Consider the following 15,692-nt stretch of genomic DNA (forward strand, 5'->3'; position numbering starts at 1 on the left):
TCTTAGTCCCATTATTGACTAACATGACCTTCCAGTACGTAAATATGTGTAGCAGGTATATAAGACGGTAGCTAAACTGAAGTGACCTGTAAAGAGTGAATGTGAGGTAGGACACTAGAACTTACTGTCTCAAGTCTCTTTAACCACAGAGGGACTAAAACTCTCAACCTTCTCATCCAAAGTCAGATCCTTGTCCTTTAGGACGTGTGGTCCACCAATGGCTTCTGTTTCTCATTCCAGCATGTCACACCTCTAAAGGTCTTACTGTTTTGATGTCTGAGACGAGGTAAGTGAGAGGTTGTGGAGGCCCTGTGGCTTAGTTGGTCAAACTTTCAAAGCACCTGTCTAGTAAACAGGAGATCCTGGGTTCAAATCCCAGCAGAGCCTCTAGACTCATCTGTCTTTGGATGAGAAAAAGATGATAGATGTCTCATTCATTCATGGTTCAACTATGGTGGTGAAATGGAAAAATGACATGTAGCTTAAAAAAAAAAAAAGGCACATTGAATGTTTCTTACCCAAAGTTAATTCACACATTCAAGTTCTTCTAAGAGATGTGGACTGCTTGAGAGGGAGGTAATGTCTGGTTCTTCTCCTTTTAGTCACTTTAATGCTTTGCTGTTCTTCACTCGTGCCACAAGGTGGGGTACTCCTCCAATTCTTCTTGACCAAATGTGTATTTCTTTACGTGGTGTTTCTGACAGTCAGTTACTTTCCAAGTTTGACCTCACTTAAAAAGGTCTCTACTTGGTTTTAGGAGACTGTGCATGTAATTCAAGATGTTGTAAACCAGGCCTGGATCAAACATGCACATACATACATACGTACAAACGTACATATGAAAAAGAAACACTCACCATGAAGGCTGGTTAGCTCAGAATGTCAGATTCTGGTGCTAATAACACCAAGGTCATGGGGTCAGTCCCCATACTGGCCAAACTGTTTACCACTAAAACTCTGGTTATTGTTGAAAGTTTCAGATTATAAAAATTGTGTTTTGACCTGTCCAGGGGTCTGTCTCTCACCTGAAAATGAGCTGGGATAGGCTCCAGCAGACCCCCGTGACCCTGCAAAGAATATAGCGGGTAAAGATAATGGATGGATATACCATCAAGTACTTTCAGTACTAATCAGTTAGCTGGGCTAGAGCTGTGGTGGTTGAATGACACTCTCTGTATGCATGCTGTGAACTTGTGATCAGATCATTTATGATCAGAGGTGTCTTCAGTATTCACATTCATTACTCAGGTAGAAGTATAGATACTAGAGTTTAAAAATACTCCTGTAGAAGTTGAAGTATCAACTCAAGTTTTTTAATCAAGTAAAAGTATAAAAGTACTGGTTTCAAAACTACTTAAAGTATAAAAGTAAAAGTAATGTAAGGGGGAAAAAGCCATTAAGGACAAAAGCCATTGAAAATGAATATATCTTAGTATAATGCAAATATATTAAAGAACCATATATGTGTACTATTGAGCATTAACATGTGTTTCAGAGAGCAGCAGATATGATGACTAGTTGCCTATAAGCAGGGCTGCACATAAGTGGGCCGCCAGAGCGCATGCGCCGTTAAAATCCACAGTGCGCTGTCAATCTTGTGCTGCGAAGCGCTTTTGCGTACCAACAGCTGGGGCTCATATTATTGGTTGTGGCCAGACCAGAATACTAATATTAAAAAATCTATTGCGAGAGCTTTTCCCCAGAACTGCCACTCAAAGTTGGTACTGGCCAATCACAGCGCGTCCTTACTCCCCCTCCATGCTCGTTGGGCAGGAAGAGAGGTAAGGATCTCACAAGCAGCTTTACTGAACAAACCCCGACACGTCTCGTCAAAATGTCCAAGAAGCAAGCGCCATTAAGTAATTATTTTGGCGTTCCACCACCACCAACTACAAAGAGACGCCAAACTAAACCACTAGCCGAATCAAACAGAAAACATGTGTTCGCCGAGAAGTGGCTGCATGATGTTACGCGGCGACGCGCACCGTACGTTCGCGTTCCCGCGTATCCTACCCTGTAAGCTCTGCGTTGGTGCAACGCGGAACCATAAATCAGCCAGTGTCCGTCACTGCGTGCAGCAGTTTCCTGCACCAGCAAGACGCTGCTCTCTGATTATGGCTCACAGTTTATGAAAACCCCAAATAAAAAATAAATTAGAGCATATTTTATGAAATGGTGGTGCTTCCACCTCAACAACCCGGCTTTCCTGGAGCCACCCAAAGACCCGGCTAAACACCCAGACGCTCCTAGCACCATGGACAGCACTCTGTCAGATGCTCAGGCGCATATTGCTTTTCACTCATGTTCTGGTTTCAGGACCACAATAAAACTACAATAAAAGCTGAACAGGGTTCCATGGTGTAATGGTTAGCACTCTGGACTTTGACTCCAGTAATCTGAGTTCAAATCTCAGTGGAACATGTCAGTCTTCCACACAACCAGGTATCAAGGTTTCAATTCAATTTTCAATTCAATTCAATTCAATTTTATTTATATAGCGTCTAATACAACAGAGTTGTCTCTAGACGCTTTACAGAGACCCATACCCAGAACATGACCCCCGAGCAGTTATTATATAAACAATGGCAGGTAAAAACTCCCCTAGTGGGAGAAAAACCTTAAGCCAAACAGTGGCAAGGAAAAACTCCCCTTTAGGAGGGAAGAAACCTTGAGCAGGACCAGGCTCATCAGGGGGGACCCTCCTGCCGAGGGCCAGACTGGTGGGTCAGGGACGGCAACAGCACAGCAGGCAGGTGGAAGCAGCAACGGGATGACCGGGGGTGGGGACCGCAGGCCAGCCCACAGCTCCCGAAGCTCCGGCCCAATCAGCAAGTCCCAGGTTGGGGTGCAGGGTCAGGAAAAGACTTGTGCTCCGTAATGCAAGCTACAAGCCACCCATGGCCACCTGCAGGACAAAAGAGAGAAAAGGGAGGAGAAGGGGGGGGGCAGCAACGGGATGACCGGGGGTGGGGACCGCAGGCCAGCACGCAGCTCCCGAAGCTCCGGCCCAATCAGCAAGTCCCAGGTTGGGGTGCAGGGTCGGGGAAAGACTTGTGCTCCGTAATGCAAGCTACAAGCCACCCACGACCACCTGCAGGTTCCGGTGTCCGGCAAAGGATGCTGCAACATGGACAAAAGAGAGAAAAGGGAGGAGAAGGGGGGGCCAGCACAAGAAACTACAGGAGCGACTCTGACACACTAAAGTTTACACTACCTAGAGATTTACCAACACCAGCTAGAGGTTTACTAAACACTAACTATAGGCTTTACTAAACAGAAATGTTTTAAGTTTAGTTTTAAAGGTGGAGGTGGTGTCAGCCCCCTTAACCCAGATTGGAAGTTGGTTCCATAGTAGTGGCGCCTGATAGCAGAACGCCCGCCCTCCAAATCTACATTTAGATACTCTAGGAACTACAAGTAAACCTGCACTCTGAGAACGGAGAGCTCTGACAGGAACATAAGGCACTATCAGGTCTTGCAAATAATGCGGAGCTAAGCCGTTTTGGGCTTTATACGCAAGTAATACAATTTTAAATTGGATTCTGAATTTTACGGGTAACCAATGGAGCGACGCTAACACTGGAGAGATGTGGTCTCTCCTGCTAATTCCTGTCAGTACTCGTGCTGCTGCATTTTGGATCAGCTGGAGCCTATTCAGCAAATTACTTGGACATCCTGCTAACAACACATTACAGTAATCTAGTCTAGAAGATACAAAAGCATGAACTAGTTTTTCTGCATCACTCTGTGAGAGGATTTTCCTAATCTTTGCAATATTACGGAGATGGAAAAAGGCTATTTTACAAACCTGATTGACATATGGTTTAAACGACAAATCCTGATCGAAAATAACACCAAGATTTCTCACAGTTGCACTGGAAGCCATCGCAACACCATCTAATCCCTTCCTAAGATGCTCTGGACCAAGAATGATAACCTCTGTTTTATCTGAATTTAGAAGCAGGAAATTTCTGGACATCCAGTCCTTGATGTCCCTAAGACATGCCTGAAGTTTAACTAACGGTTCTGTTTCATCCGGCTTCATAGACAAGTAGAGCTGCGTATCATCAGCATAACAATGAAAGTGTATGCCGTGATTCTGGATTATACTTCCCAACGGCTGCATGTATAAACTGAACAAGATTGGCCCTAGCACTGAACCCTGCGGAACACCATAACAGACCCTTGACTGTTCTGAAGAAACCTCATGTACATGAACAAACTGGAACCTGTCAGATAGGTATGATTTAAACCAACATAGAGCTGTCCCTTTAATCCCAACAACATGCTCTAACCTGTGCAGTAAAATGCCATGATCTATAGTGTCAAAAGCAGCACTGAGGTCCAGTAGAACCAGTATGGACACTAATCCCTTATCTGAGGCCATAAGGAGGTCATTCGTGACTCGAACAAGTGCTGTCTCTGTGTTATGATGCATTCTGAACCCTGACTGAAAGACTTCAAACAGATCATTTCTATACAAATAGTCACATAACTGGCTTGAAACTGCCTTTTCCAGAATTTTAGACACAAATGGAAGGTTGGAAATTGGTCTATAATTAGCTAAGGTGTCTGGGTCAAGAGAAGGTTTTTTAAGTAAAGGTTTAATTACTGCGACTTTGAAAACCTGTGGTACATATCCTAAACTTAGGGATAAGTTAATTTGGTCCAGTATTGTCGTACCAATAAGAGAAAAAATATGTTTGAATAGACGAGTCGGGATGGGGTCTAACATACATGTGGTTGACTTAGCTCTATTAACGAGTGAAGTCAGCTCAGGGAGGTCTATAGGATCAAAACAGTCTAGAGACAAGTCAGAGCCTAGGGAAGTCGCTAAAGCTGAAGAAACACCTACAACCGGCTGGTTGATTTCTTCTCTAATTCTCGCGATTTTACTGTTGAAGAAGCCCATAAAGTCCTCACTACTGAGAGCTGCAGGAATGCACGGCTCAACAGAGTTGTGACTCTTTGTCAGCCTGGCTACAGTGCTGAACAGAAAACGTGGGTTACTTTTGTTATCCTCTATCAACGTTGAATAATAAGCTGTTCTGGCTTTGCGAATGGCTTTTTTATATACTATTAGAATATCTTTCCATTCACGATGAGAGTCTACAGACCTACAAGAGTACCACTTCCTTTCCATTTTACGCACGTTTTGTTTCAACATGCGGATATCTGAATTATACCAGGGAGTTAAGCTCCTGTGGCTAGAAACCCTCCTTTTCAAAGGAGCAACTTCATCTAAAGCTGAATGCAACAAATCAGCAGTGTTACTAGCAAGGAAATCAACATCTGCAGAGGTAGAACCCAGGTCACTGGCCTCGACTACATCACTATTTCGCACTGTCGTAAGATAAGCAATGGCCTCCCTAAATTTAACAATAACTTCATCAGACAAACATCTGCTAAAATAATACCTCCTATTTTGCACTTCAACATCAACAAAATTAAATTCAAACGTTATTAAGTAATGGTCGGATAAAAGGGAGTTTACAGGTGACACCAACAGACCATCAGTTTCAACACCGTAGGTGAGAACGAGATCGAGAGTATGATTAAAACAGTGCGTCGGTTTATCCACTTTTTGTGAGATACCCATTGATTCTAGAAGAGAATCGAAGGCTAATTTAAGATTATCGCTTTCAACATCCATATGAATGTTAAAATCACCCACTATGATGAATTTATCTGTGCTGATCAATAATCCAGAAAGGAAATCTGAAAATTCAGACAAAAACTCCAGATACGCACCAGCAGGGGGCCGGTACACTACCACTAACACAACTGGCTTCTCTGATTTCCGGCTCGGAAATTTCAGACCAAGCATGAGGCTTTCAAATGTATTATAGTTGCACTTGGGTTCAATTTTTGTTTGGAGACCGGAGTTATAAATTGCTGCGACTCCTCCGCCTCGGCCCGTGCTTCTAGGAATGTGATGATTAAAGTAGCCGGGCGGAGTTGATTCATTCAAACTAACATACTCTTCCTCCTGTAACCATGTTTCTGTTAAGCAGAAAATATCACTCCTGCTCTCTGTAATTATATCATTTACTAACAGAGACTTAGAGCTTAATGATCGTATATTTAGTAGTCCGCATCTAATTTTTCGGTCTGTAATTGGTACCAAATGTGCATTGGTTTTAATTTTTACAAGGTTATCTTGGTTAACGCCTCTATAACGCTGCACCTGGTGAACTTTTGGAGGGCGGGGAACTGCAACCACTTCTATTTTGCTAGGCACCTGGCCAGAGTCGCCAATATCATGTAATCCTACAGTTTTAGAGTCGCTAATTACATAATGCAATCCTACAGTTTTGTTGGCAGGCGTTGGTCCTTGAGAAGCAACAGATGTGTCGCTGAGTGGGGAAAAACGGTTAGACACATGACGCAGGTGGTGGTGTTCTGTGAGCCCTTTAAGACTACCCTTCCTCCGAACCGTCACCCAGCTGCCCTGCCTGGCCGGCTGCCGGGGAGCTGCAGGGGAGCGGTTACGCTCAGCTGCTACGGGCCGGTCCGCAGAGGATTCTATCGGACTATGGTCTGGTTGGCCAAACCGGACCTCTAACTGACTAAGCCTCGCCTCCAGCCCTGTTAAACTACAGCTCTGCATCCTGGCCTGGACCCTGCATTGTCAGGGGGAGTGTCTAATAACATTGGCCAGATTTCTAGACATAAGAGCTGCACCATCCCGGGTGGGATGAATGCCGTCCCTTCTAATCAGACCGGGCTTTCCCCAGAATGTCTCCCAGTTGTCAATAAAGTCCACGTCGTTTTCTGAACACCACTGAGACAACCAGCGGCGGAGCGAGAGCATGCGACTAAACATGTCATCGCTGGTCAGATTGGGGAGGGGGCCAGAAAAACCTACAGAGTCCGACATGGTCTTGGCGTAGTTACACACCGAGACAATATTCATTCTGGTTACTTCCGACTGGCGAAGACGGGAGTCATTAGCTCCGACATTAATGATAACTTTACCATATTTACGATTACCCTTTGCCAGTAGCTTCAAATTTGCTTCTATGTCGCCCGCTCTGGCCCCCGGGATGCACCTAACTAAGGTCTCTGGAGTCGGCTTCACATGTCTGACTATGGAGTCTCCAATCACCAGGGTCGGTTTCTCAACAGATGTGTCGCTAAGTGGGGAAAATCTGTTAGACACATGAAGCGGGTGGTGGTGTTCCGTGAGCCCTTTAAGACTAGTCTTCCTCCGAACCGTCACCCAGCTGCCCTGCCTGGCCGGCTGCTCGGGAGCTGCAGGGGAGCGGCTACGCTCAGCTGCTACGGGCCGGTCCGCCGCTAGCTTAGCCTGGTTAGCTGAGGAGGCTCTCGGACTATGGTTTAGTTGGCCGAACCGGACCTCTAACTGACTGAGCCTCGCCTCCAGCCCTGCAAATAAACTACACTTTAAGCACTTACCGTCTTCACTAAAGGAGGCAGAGGAATAACTAAACATTTCACACACTGAGCAGGAAAGAGGTGAAGCGGTGGGAGCCGGAGCGGCCATGCTAAGATGCTAACGGAGGCTAACGGACAGAAAATGTATCGGTGATTGGTGACAGTGAAAGTTACGGAAGAGAAAATGAGCGAGTGTTGAAATAAAGACAGTAATGTACCAGATATAGTGCTATTTTACCAGAAAACAGTCTAAGTTTTAGATAAAAAGTCGGGAGAGATCTGAGCCTGCAAACGCCGTGAGACGGCAGCAGCACAGACCGCAAACACCAGGAAGTGACGCGATGCGTGACGCAATACGTTACCCAATCAGCCAACCAGTCCACGATGAGGCAGAGTGTTTCACCCACATGTTTTCAAAACATGTCAGTCACTACCTCCACCACCAGATCCCAACAACAACAACTCAACAACACGGCTCACCTGGAGCCACCCAAAGACCCGGCTCACCGTCCGAACCCGGGGACCCGCTTTTAAGCCCCCCCCTCCCGACCGGCCACTGGAGTGAAAGATCCAGCCCTTGGGCCTGGAGGACCAGGGCCCTGGTACCCTAAACACCCAGACGCTCCTAGCACCATGGACAGCACTCTGTCAGATGCTCAGGCGCATATTCACTCATGTTCTGGTTTCAGGACCACAATAAAACTACAATAAAAGCTGAACAGGGTTCCATGGTGTAATGGTTAGCACTCTGGACTTTGACTCCAGTAATCTGAGTTCAAATCTCAGTGGAACCTGTCAGTCTTCCACACAACCAGGTATCAAGGTTTTACCCACATGATGTTGTAGTATCAATCCACGGGGCTCCACCTCAAAAAACAACACGGGGAAATGGAGACATGGACACCATTAGACCTGCTTTAGGGGGCTGGAGTTACCCTAAAATGTCCCTAAGAACCCTTAAATATGTGATGAATGTATCTAATATCATGAGTATGTTCTTGAATGATGTTTATACAGTTGTTTTCAGCTAGTGATGCTAATGATGGTCACTGATCAATACGAAGGATCATTTCCAACAGTTGTTTCCCTTCACAGTTCCAAACAAATCTGATCAATTTTAAGAGATAATCAGAAAGAAATCAGTCTTAGAATAGATCTGCTTCATTCATATCTGAGAGAATTGTGCTGGGTCACATGATGTCATTTAAGCTGGTTAGTTAGTTGACAGAGTTGTAGGATTTTTGACACTGTCAGAAGGTTTGAAAGGAGTGACGCCGTCCCCCAAAGTCACGGACTGTGTGGCGGAGTCACGTCCTGGTTAAACAGCAGAGTGGCGCAGCAGAAGCGTGCTGGGCCCATAACCCAGAGGTGGATGGATGGAAACCATCCTCTGCTACTTAAAGGGAAAGTTCGGTTTTTTACAACCTGGACCTTATTTCTGGCATTTTTTATGGTTGTATACTAGGGCTGGGCGATATGGCCTTTTATTAATATCTCGATATTTTTAGGCCATGTCACGATACACGATATATATCTCGATATTTTGCCTTAGCCTTGAATTAACAATTTGATGCTACAATCACACCAGTATGTGGATTCTACATGTCTACATTAAAACATTCTTGTTCATACCGCATATGTTAATTTTAAACTTTCATGCAAAAAGGGGGAATAATTCAAATTTACCAAAACTGTATTTATTAAACAGTTACTAAGCAGTGAGTGGCACAAACATAAAAGTGTAATTTCAAAATAGAAAGTGCACGTTGCATCTTTCTGACTCCCCGTATGAAGAACATCTGCTAAGAACATGTTCTGGTCCTGGATTTACCTGGTTTTACCTGGTTTTACCAGGATGACCAGGTTTCACCAGGTTTCACCAGGTTTCACCAGGTTTCACCTGGTTTTACCAGGATGAGCTGCTCTGAGCAGCAGGGGCACCTTAGAGCACCTTTATATTAAATTGTAGGTGCAGGGACTGCAATGTTTCATCCTCTCCTCCTTTACTTTGCATCACTTTCACTTATTGTTAGAAATATGACGTCATATAGTCTTGTTTGACTTTGTTTCAATGATAGTGATTGATTTCATGTGGCCACATTTAAGCAACAGTAGGTGACGTTTCTCAGCTCTGAAAGAGAAAAGCCTGAATTATGGTTACGCGTTATATCTACGCAGAACCTACGGCGTAGGGTACGCGTCGATGCGCACTTACGCCGTAGGCTCTGCGTTGGTGTAACGCGGGACCATAAATCAGCCTAAAGGCTCGGCTGTGCGTGTCGCGCTAAGCGGCTCCTCGGCTCTCCGGAGCCGTGCACGTCGTGCGAGGAGAAAACATCCCCTCCCGTCTTTACTAAACCGGTTAGCTTTGAAAAGAGTCCGCCGCGCGTAGCAACCGCGCAGATGAGCTCACGGCGCAAACAGGCCGAGTTTGGGAAAGTTAAGTTGAAGTTAAAGCGGGGTGGAAGTGACCAGCGGTCCCGGACAGCAGCGCCGACAGCAGCAGCTGGTCGGGGGCCAATGATAATGCACACACGACAGCACGAACAGGGTGCGCTTGTTTTATGTCTCAGAGAAGGAGAGACGAGACGAGAGAGTGAGAAAAGCCTGTAATTTAATGCCCGCGGCTAAAAGCAAAATGCGTGAAAATTTATACTCGAATATGCACGATAGAGTCATTTTGTACATCGCACAGAGTAGAAGCCGAGATACATCGGCTATACTCGATATATCGCCCAGCCCTATTGTATACTCACCCAGAGGTGTTTGGTGTCATTTGGAGTCCTTCGGAAGATATTAGGAGTTTTTTGCGAGCCTCTTCTCCATATAACGGTAGCGCATAGGGCACTCGCGGGACACAGACGATCCAGCGTCTAAATAACACATGATTGCCGCGAAACTCTTCATTTCTTTTATGAATCACTAGATCTGCTTCCAGGACCTGTTGTAACATTGTGGCGCTGTCTGTGTAATAAACAAATCCGTTTGTAAACAAGACCTCTGAACTCATGACGTCATCTCTGTGCGCGTATCGCAGACACAGCTCCGTGTACAGCTGGAGTTCGCTACTGTTAGTTTACTGTTAGTTATTTGAAACATGTCTGAATATTTGTCAAATTCTGAGGTTGTGGACGACGACTTTGAATATGATGGACGTCCTTACCGTTTTGAGCCGGAGTATACGGCTGAAGAGCCGTAATATCTTCCGAAGGACTCCAAATGACACCAAACCCCTCTGGGTGAGTATACAACCCTAAAAAATGCCAGAAATAAGGTCCAGGTTGTAAAAAAACGAACTTTCCCTTTAAGACTTCCTCTCATACATGAGAGATCCTGTGAGAGATTAACTGATATCTATCCAGAGCTTTTTGCAAACAAGAAAGTGGATGTATGATCTATGAACATACTGCACTGACTGTTGATGAAAATGCATTGCATCAAAATCTTTAAAAAAAATTAGGATATAAATATGTCTCAAACTGATAAAGTAAAACCAACCATTTTAAAATAAAGGGTCACGCACGCACGCACGCACGCACGCACGCACGCACGCACGCACGCACGCACGCACGCACGCACGCACGCACGCACGCACGCACGCCCGCACGCACGCCCGCACGCACACACACACGCACACATAGCTGACAGGTTGTTGTGGCCGAGTGGTTAAGGCGATGGACTAGAAATCCATTGGGGATTCCCCGCGCAGGTTCAAATCCTGCCAACAACGAGTAATGTTTGAATGTCCAAGACGACTGCCTAAACTTCAGTTATTATCCAGTACTGTCTTTCAAAAGTAATGAGTTGGATTCCCTTGTGGTACATGTTGTATTTTCTACCCAGCATGGTAATACCCATGGATGATTTTTAATTTTACCACAACAGGACAACTTATATGAAGTCATACATTTATTTCTAACATGAATGATTTGAAGATAGCATTCTCCATTTACCTACACTTTAAAATGTCCAACTTTACAGGAAAAAAAGAAACAGTGAGATTTTTTACTCGTCTTGCCAGCCGTTTTCAAAACATGTCACCATGTTTTTTAACAGTAATTTTGTTGGGTATTCCCCAGATCCTGCAGACACTCTGGCCTCCTGCGTCTCTGGTTCAACACAGGGTTGTTAGATATGCCCAAGTCTCTGATCTTTACCTGCTCATAGTCTATATGTGGAAGGTGGCCAAGGCGCTGGGCATTTCCTCCCGCTGAAGCAGTTCATGCTGTAAATGTGACGGGGCACTTTGCTGCCACTCTGTGTCCACAGTTCCTGTAGAGCAATTTTCACCTGTACGTCATCCCAGAGCTCCTTGTCCTCTCTCAAAACCAGAGAAGTGTGTGCAGAGTACAAACATGTACAAATATGACTGTTGTGTTGCTAATACAAAGACACAACGTACAAGCACATGTTAAACGCTTTCATAACCAGCTTTCTCCAACACAATGGTACTGCTTTTGGAAATGTCATAACACATGAGGAAGCAGAAGTTTCTGTGCATGGTTCAAAGAGACCACAAGGTGGCGCTAAAGCGCCACATAAACAAGCAGCAGTCCATGTCAGCTAAACCACAATGTTGAATATTCAGTCATTTACATATAAAGATGGTTTTCCTCTCCCATAGTATGTCTGATTAAAAGCTGATATACACTCCTTTCATACTGAGTATGGTTCAGTATGAATTATAGATCATAAAAATAAACAATAGACAAAGCATTAAGTCTAGTGACCCATTGGTTTCTGAAAAGTGGTTCTGAAAGCCATTTTTCTTCATACGTGGCACAGCCATGTTGCATGGGAAGCTGACTGGAACCAAAAGTGGAAATCAGTCGACCTCTTTACTCTGGCTGCAGATCTGTCAGAGGACAGACTTTTAAAGTTCTGATGCTGGTCTATAAAGCTCTGAATGGTTTGGGACCAAAATACATGAGTGACCCCCTGACCAAGTATGAACCTTCCAGACCCCTCAGGTCATTGGATCCAATTCAGAATCAGAACCAGACACAGAGAAGCTGCATTCAGCTTCTATGCTCCACATGTCTGGAACAAACTCCCAGAAAGCCTCAGATCAGCTGAGACACTTAGTTTATTTACATCCAGGATGAAGACTCGCCTGTTCTCAGCTGCATTTGAATAAAACTCCAAACTTGCACTTGTCACTTTTAAGTTTGAGTTTCAAAACTTGATTACATTTTAACTACTGTCTTTATCTATTCTAAGTTTTTCCTTTCTTTGCTTGAAGTTTAAATCATGCTTTCTTTTTTCTGCTATGTAATGATGTTTTATTGTCTCTATAAAGCACTTTGAATCAACTTGTTAAATAGGGCTTGGTGGTCTTGACGTCATCACCTGGTGGAGCCGTCATACTGGATCTACCTTAACAGCTCTTCAGACCACTGCACTGTGTACAGACGTGCTCCCTCTTCGTTTTGTCTTAGCCTACCGGTACTTGTAATTGTTACTTTCCATTATTCTGTAACCATGGTAACCGTTGCTGTGTTGTAGCTGCAGCAGCTCCACACATAACAGACGTGGGGAAAAGATCCCTAATGGTTTAACTTTTCACCGCTTTCCTGCTCGGAGGCAGAACCACGGAGACCGAGTATCTGAGTTAACAGAGTGAAAGAGTCGTCGGCTCGCTTGGATCACGGCTGTAACGACCAAACATAACCTTCCACAATAAACCACAAACAAACATTCACACAGACCGGGGTCGGATCAAAACACGGGCAGCTCTCGGCTGCAGAACATAATACTGGGAGAGCTTTCCATGGACGCAGACAGAGACACAGCACGGCAGCTGGAAGAAAGAGAAATAAAAGAGATGCCACTGGCTAAAGAGAAGAAATAGAAATAAAAGATGCCACTGGCTAAAGAGAAGAAATAGAAATAAAAGAGATGCCACTGGCTAAAGAGAAGAAATAGAAATAAAAGAGATGCCACTGGCTAAAGAGAAGAAATAGAAATAAAAGAGATGCCACTGGCTAAAGAGAAGTGCTGCCTCCGAGGGGAAGGTGAGCCGATCGGCATCAAGATGCAAAAGCTCCTGCTTCAGGTATTCTGACACTGCTTTGCTGATTCACATTTTAATTTGACTTTAAACCTCAAGATGTGAAAAACATGTCTCTTTTTTTAACTTTTCAGAATCTAGAAACGGGGAAGTTGGTCTACAGGAAGACACTGTTGAGGAACCGTGGTAGCTCTTCTGCTGTTCATCCAGATTAGGGCGGGAAACATTCGCTCATCAGTCATTTTACCTGATATGTCCATCCCTCCATCCCTCCATCCCCCCCATCTACAAGTTGTTTTATTGTGTAATAGTTCTTCAATAAATTCCATTTTCTTTCATTGATTCTGCATCTTGGCTCGTTTGTTTAGGCTTTTAGTTTTTTTAATGAATGAAGTGTAGTTTTTCATCCAAGGCTCTATTCACCCTATATGCTTAATTTTGAAGACGACATTTCAAAAGTCCAAACATTTTCTGAGGTATTTTAAAAAAAATCTATACTTTTGGAAAAGGTGTGCAGTATCACAGGAATCCAGTACAACAGCTCCGTATACAACCATATGTTCACTGACATCATCACCGTTATGAAGTAAAAACTAAACCAAAAAACCCCAAATAATATGGTCATCAATTCCATTGAAGAAGATATGATGTCATCAAGTTATGATGTCATTAATTCCATTGAAGAAGATATGATGTCATCAAGTTATGATGTCATTCATTCCATTGAAGAATATATGATGTCATCAATTCCATTAACATTCCATTCCATCAACAAGCTTGTAACAGAGTTTATAAATAGAACTCCTTCTTACTAGTTCTCATCACATCTTTTGACAATGCCACGCAGACACAGACAGAGCTCTCGCCCCGTCCGCAGGCGCCGGAGAGTCCGTAGGACCCGCGTCGCCCGCAGACGCAGGAGAGTTGTCCGACGCAGACGCTGAAGGTCAACAGATGATGGAGGGAATCCTGAATGAATGATTTAAAAAAGGAAAAAAATACATAAAAATTAATAATGAAAAAAAAATAACGTAAAAAAAAAAACAAAAAAAAACAAAATAAAAACAAGCCCAAACCCTGATCTTAGTCCCAATGTGAGGTAGGACACTAGAACTTACTGTCTCAAGTCTCTTTAACCACAGAGGGACTAAAACTCTCAACCTTCTTATCCAAAGTCAGATCCTTGTCCTTTAGGACGTGTGGTCCACCAATGGCTTCTGTTTCTCATTCCAGCATGTCACACCTCTAAAGGTCTTACTGTTTTGATGTCTGAGACGAGGTAAGTGAGAGGTTGTGGAGGCCCTGTGGCTTAGTTGGTCAAAGCACCTGTCTAGTAAACAGGAGATCCTGGGTTCAAATCCCAGCAGAGCCTCTAGACTCATCTGTCTTTGGATGAGAAAAAGATTATAGATGTCTCATTCATTCATGGTTCAACCATGGTGGTGAAATGGAAAAATGACATGTAGCTTAAAAAAAAAGAAAGGCACATTGAATGTTTCTTACCCAAAGTTAATTCGCACATTCAAGTTCTTCTAAGAGATGTGGACTGCTTGAGAGGGAGGTAATGTCTGGTTCTTCTCCTTTCAGTCACTTTAAAAGGAACCCTGGCTATTAAGACATGTAGGTCTTAAAAGATAAATGTTGGTATCAATTATAACAATGTGATATAAAAAACCTTTTTGATGTCTTCGTTTTTATAAAATTTGAAAATATAATTTAACATGTACGTCGCCATTGTTGTTTACATTCTGGGTAGTAACGTCACACGGTGGCTCCTGCTAACCCCCGAACACTGTTCTGACACCCAGAAACACAGATCAAAACACAGCTAAACATTAAAGTTAAAAAAAAGTTAAAAAAAAAAAATTAAAAAGTACCGCACCATAGAGCATGAACTACAAAAACACCATAAAACTCAGAGACTAACAGACCACACGTTTCAACTAGCAGATATAGCCGATGCTACAATAAAAACCCCAGCCAGATCTGACGTCATTAAATTAAATAAAGATGTTCTTGCCTATTTGAAGCGAAGTCTGCGCCTCCCGTTTCGTCAGAGTCCCGGGCCAGTCCCCTCAGCCTCTGGTCTGTCATCACCCAGCACCGAGGCCGGTTTTAGGGGGGGGCAGAGGTGGGCTATGCCCACCCAAACGTGCATCCTGCCCACCGGCGTCTAAATCCCCGCCAGAGCGGAGAGCGCAGAGCGGAGAGCGGATGGCGGTGCGCTGCAGGCTCTAAAGCCCCGCCTACGCCGTCTACGCCGTAGGCTACGCCGTCTACGCAT

At 44.2% G+C, this 15,692-nt stretch overlaps 5 non-coding genes across 5 annotated transcripts; all 5 read left to right on the forward strand.

Moving 5' to 3' along the window:
* Positions 1-305: 305 nt before the first annotated feature.
* trnat-agu (transfer RNA threonine (anticodon AGU)) lies at positions 306-387 on the forward strand. Its single transcript has one exon. It is a non-coding gene; the product is annotated as a tRNA-Thr (tRNA).
* A 1,962-nt stretch (positions 388-2,349) lies between these two features.
* Positions 2,350-2,425, forward strand: trnaq-uug (transfer RNA glutamine (anticodon UUG)). Its single transcript has one exon. It is a non-coding gene; the product is annotated as a tRNA-Gln (tRNA).
* Positions 2,426-8,120: 5,695 nt separating this feature from the next.
* On the forward strand, positions 8,121-8,192 carry trnaq-uug (transfer RNA glutamine (anticodon UUG)). The gene has a single exon. It is a non-coding gene; the product is annotated as a tRNA-Gln (tRNA).
* Positions 8,193-11,046: 2,854 nt separating this feature from the next.
* Positions 11,047-11,128, forward strand: trnas-aga (transfer RNA serine (anticodon AGA)). Its single transcript has one exon. It is a non-coding gene; the product is annotated as a tRNA-Ser (tRNA).
* A 3,578-nt stretch (positions 11,129-14,706) lies between these two features.
* Positions 14,707-14,780, forward strand: trnat-agu (transfer RNA threonine (anticodon AGU)). Its single transcript has one exon. It is a non-coding gene; the product is annotated as a tRNA-Thr (tRNA).
* The last annotated feature ends 912 nt before the right edge of the window (positions 14,781-15,692 follow it).

The sequence above is a fragment of the Cololabis saira genome, chromosome 11, assembly GCF_033807715.1.
Source record: "Cololabis saira isolate AMF1-May2022 chromosome 11, fColSai1.1, whole genome shotgun sequence".
Taxonomy (NCBI): domain Eukaryota; kingdom Metazoa; phylum Chordata; class Actinopteri; order Beloniformes; family Belonidae; genus Cololabis; species Cololabis saira.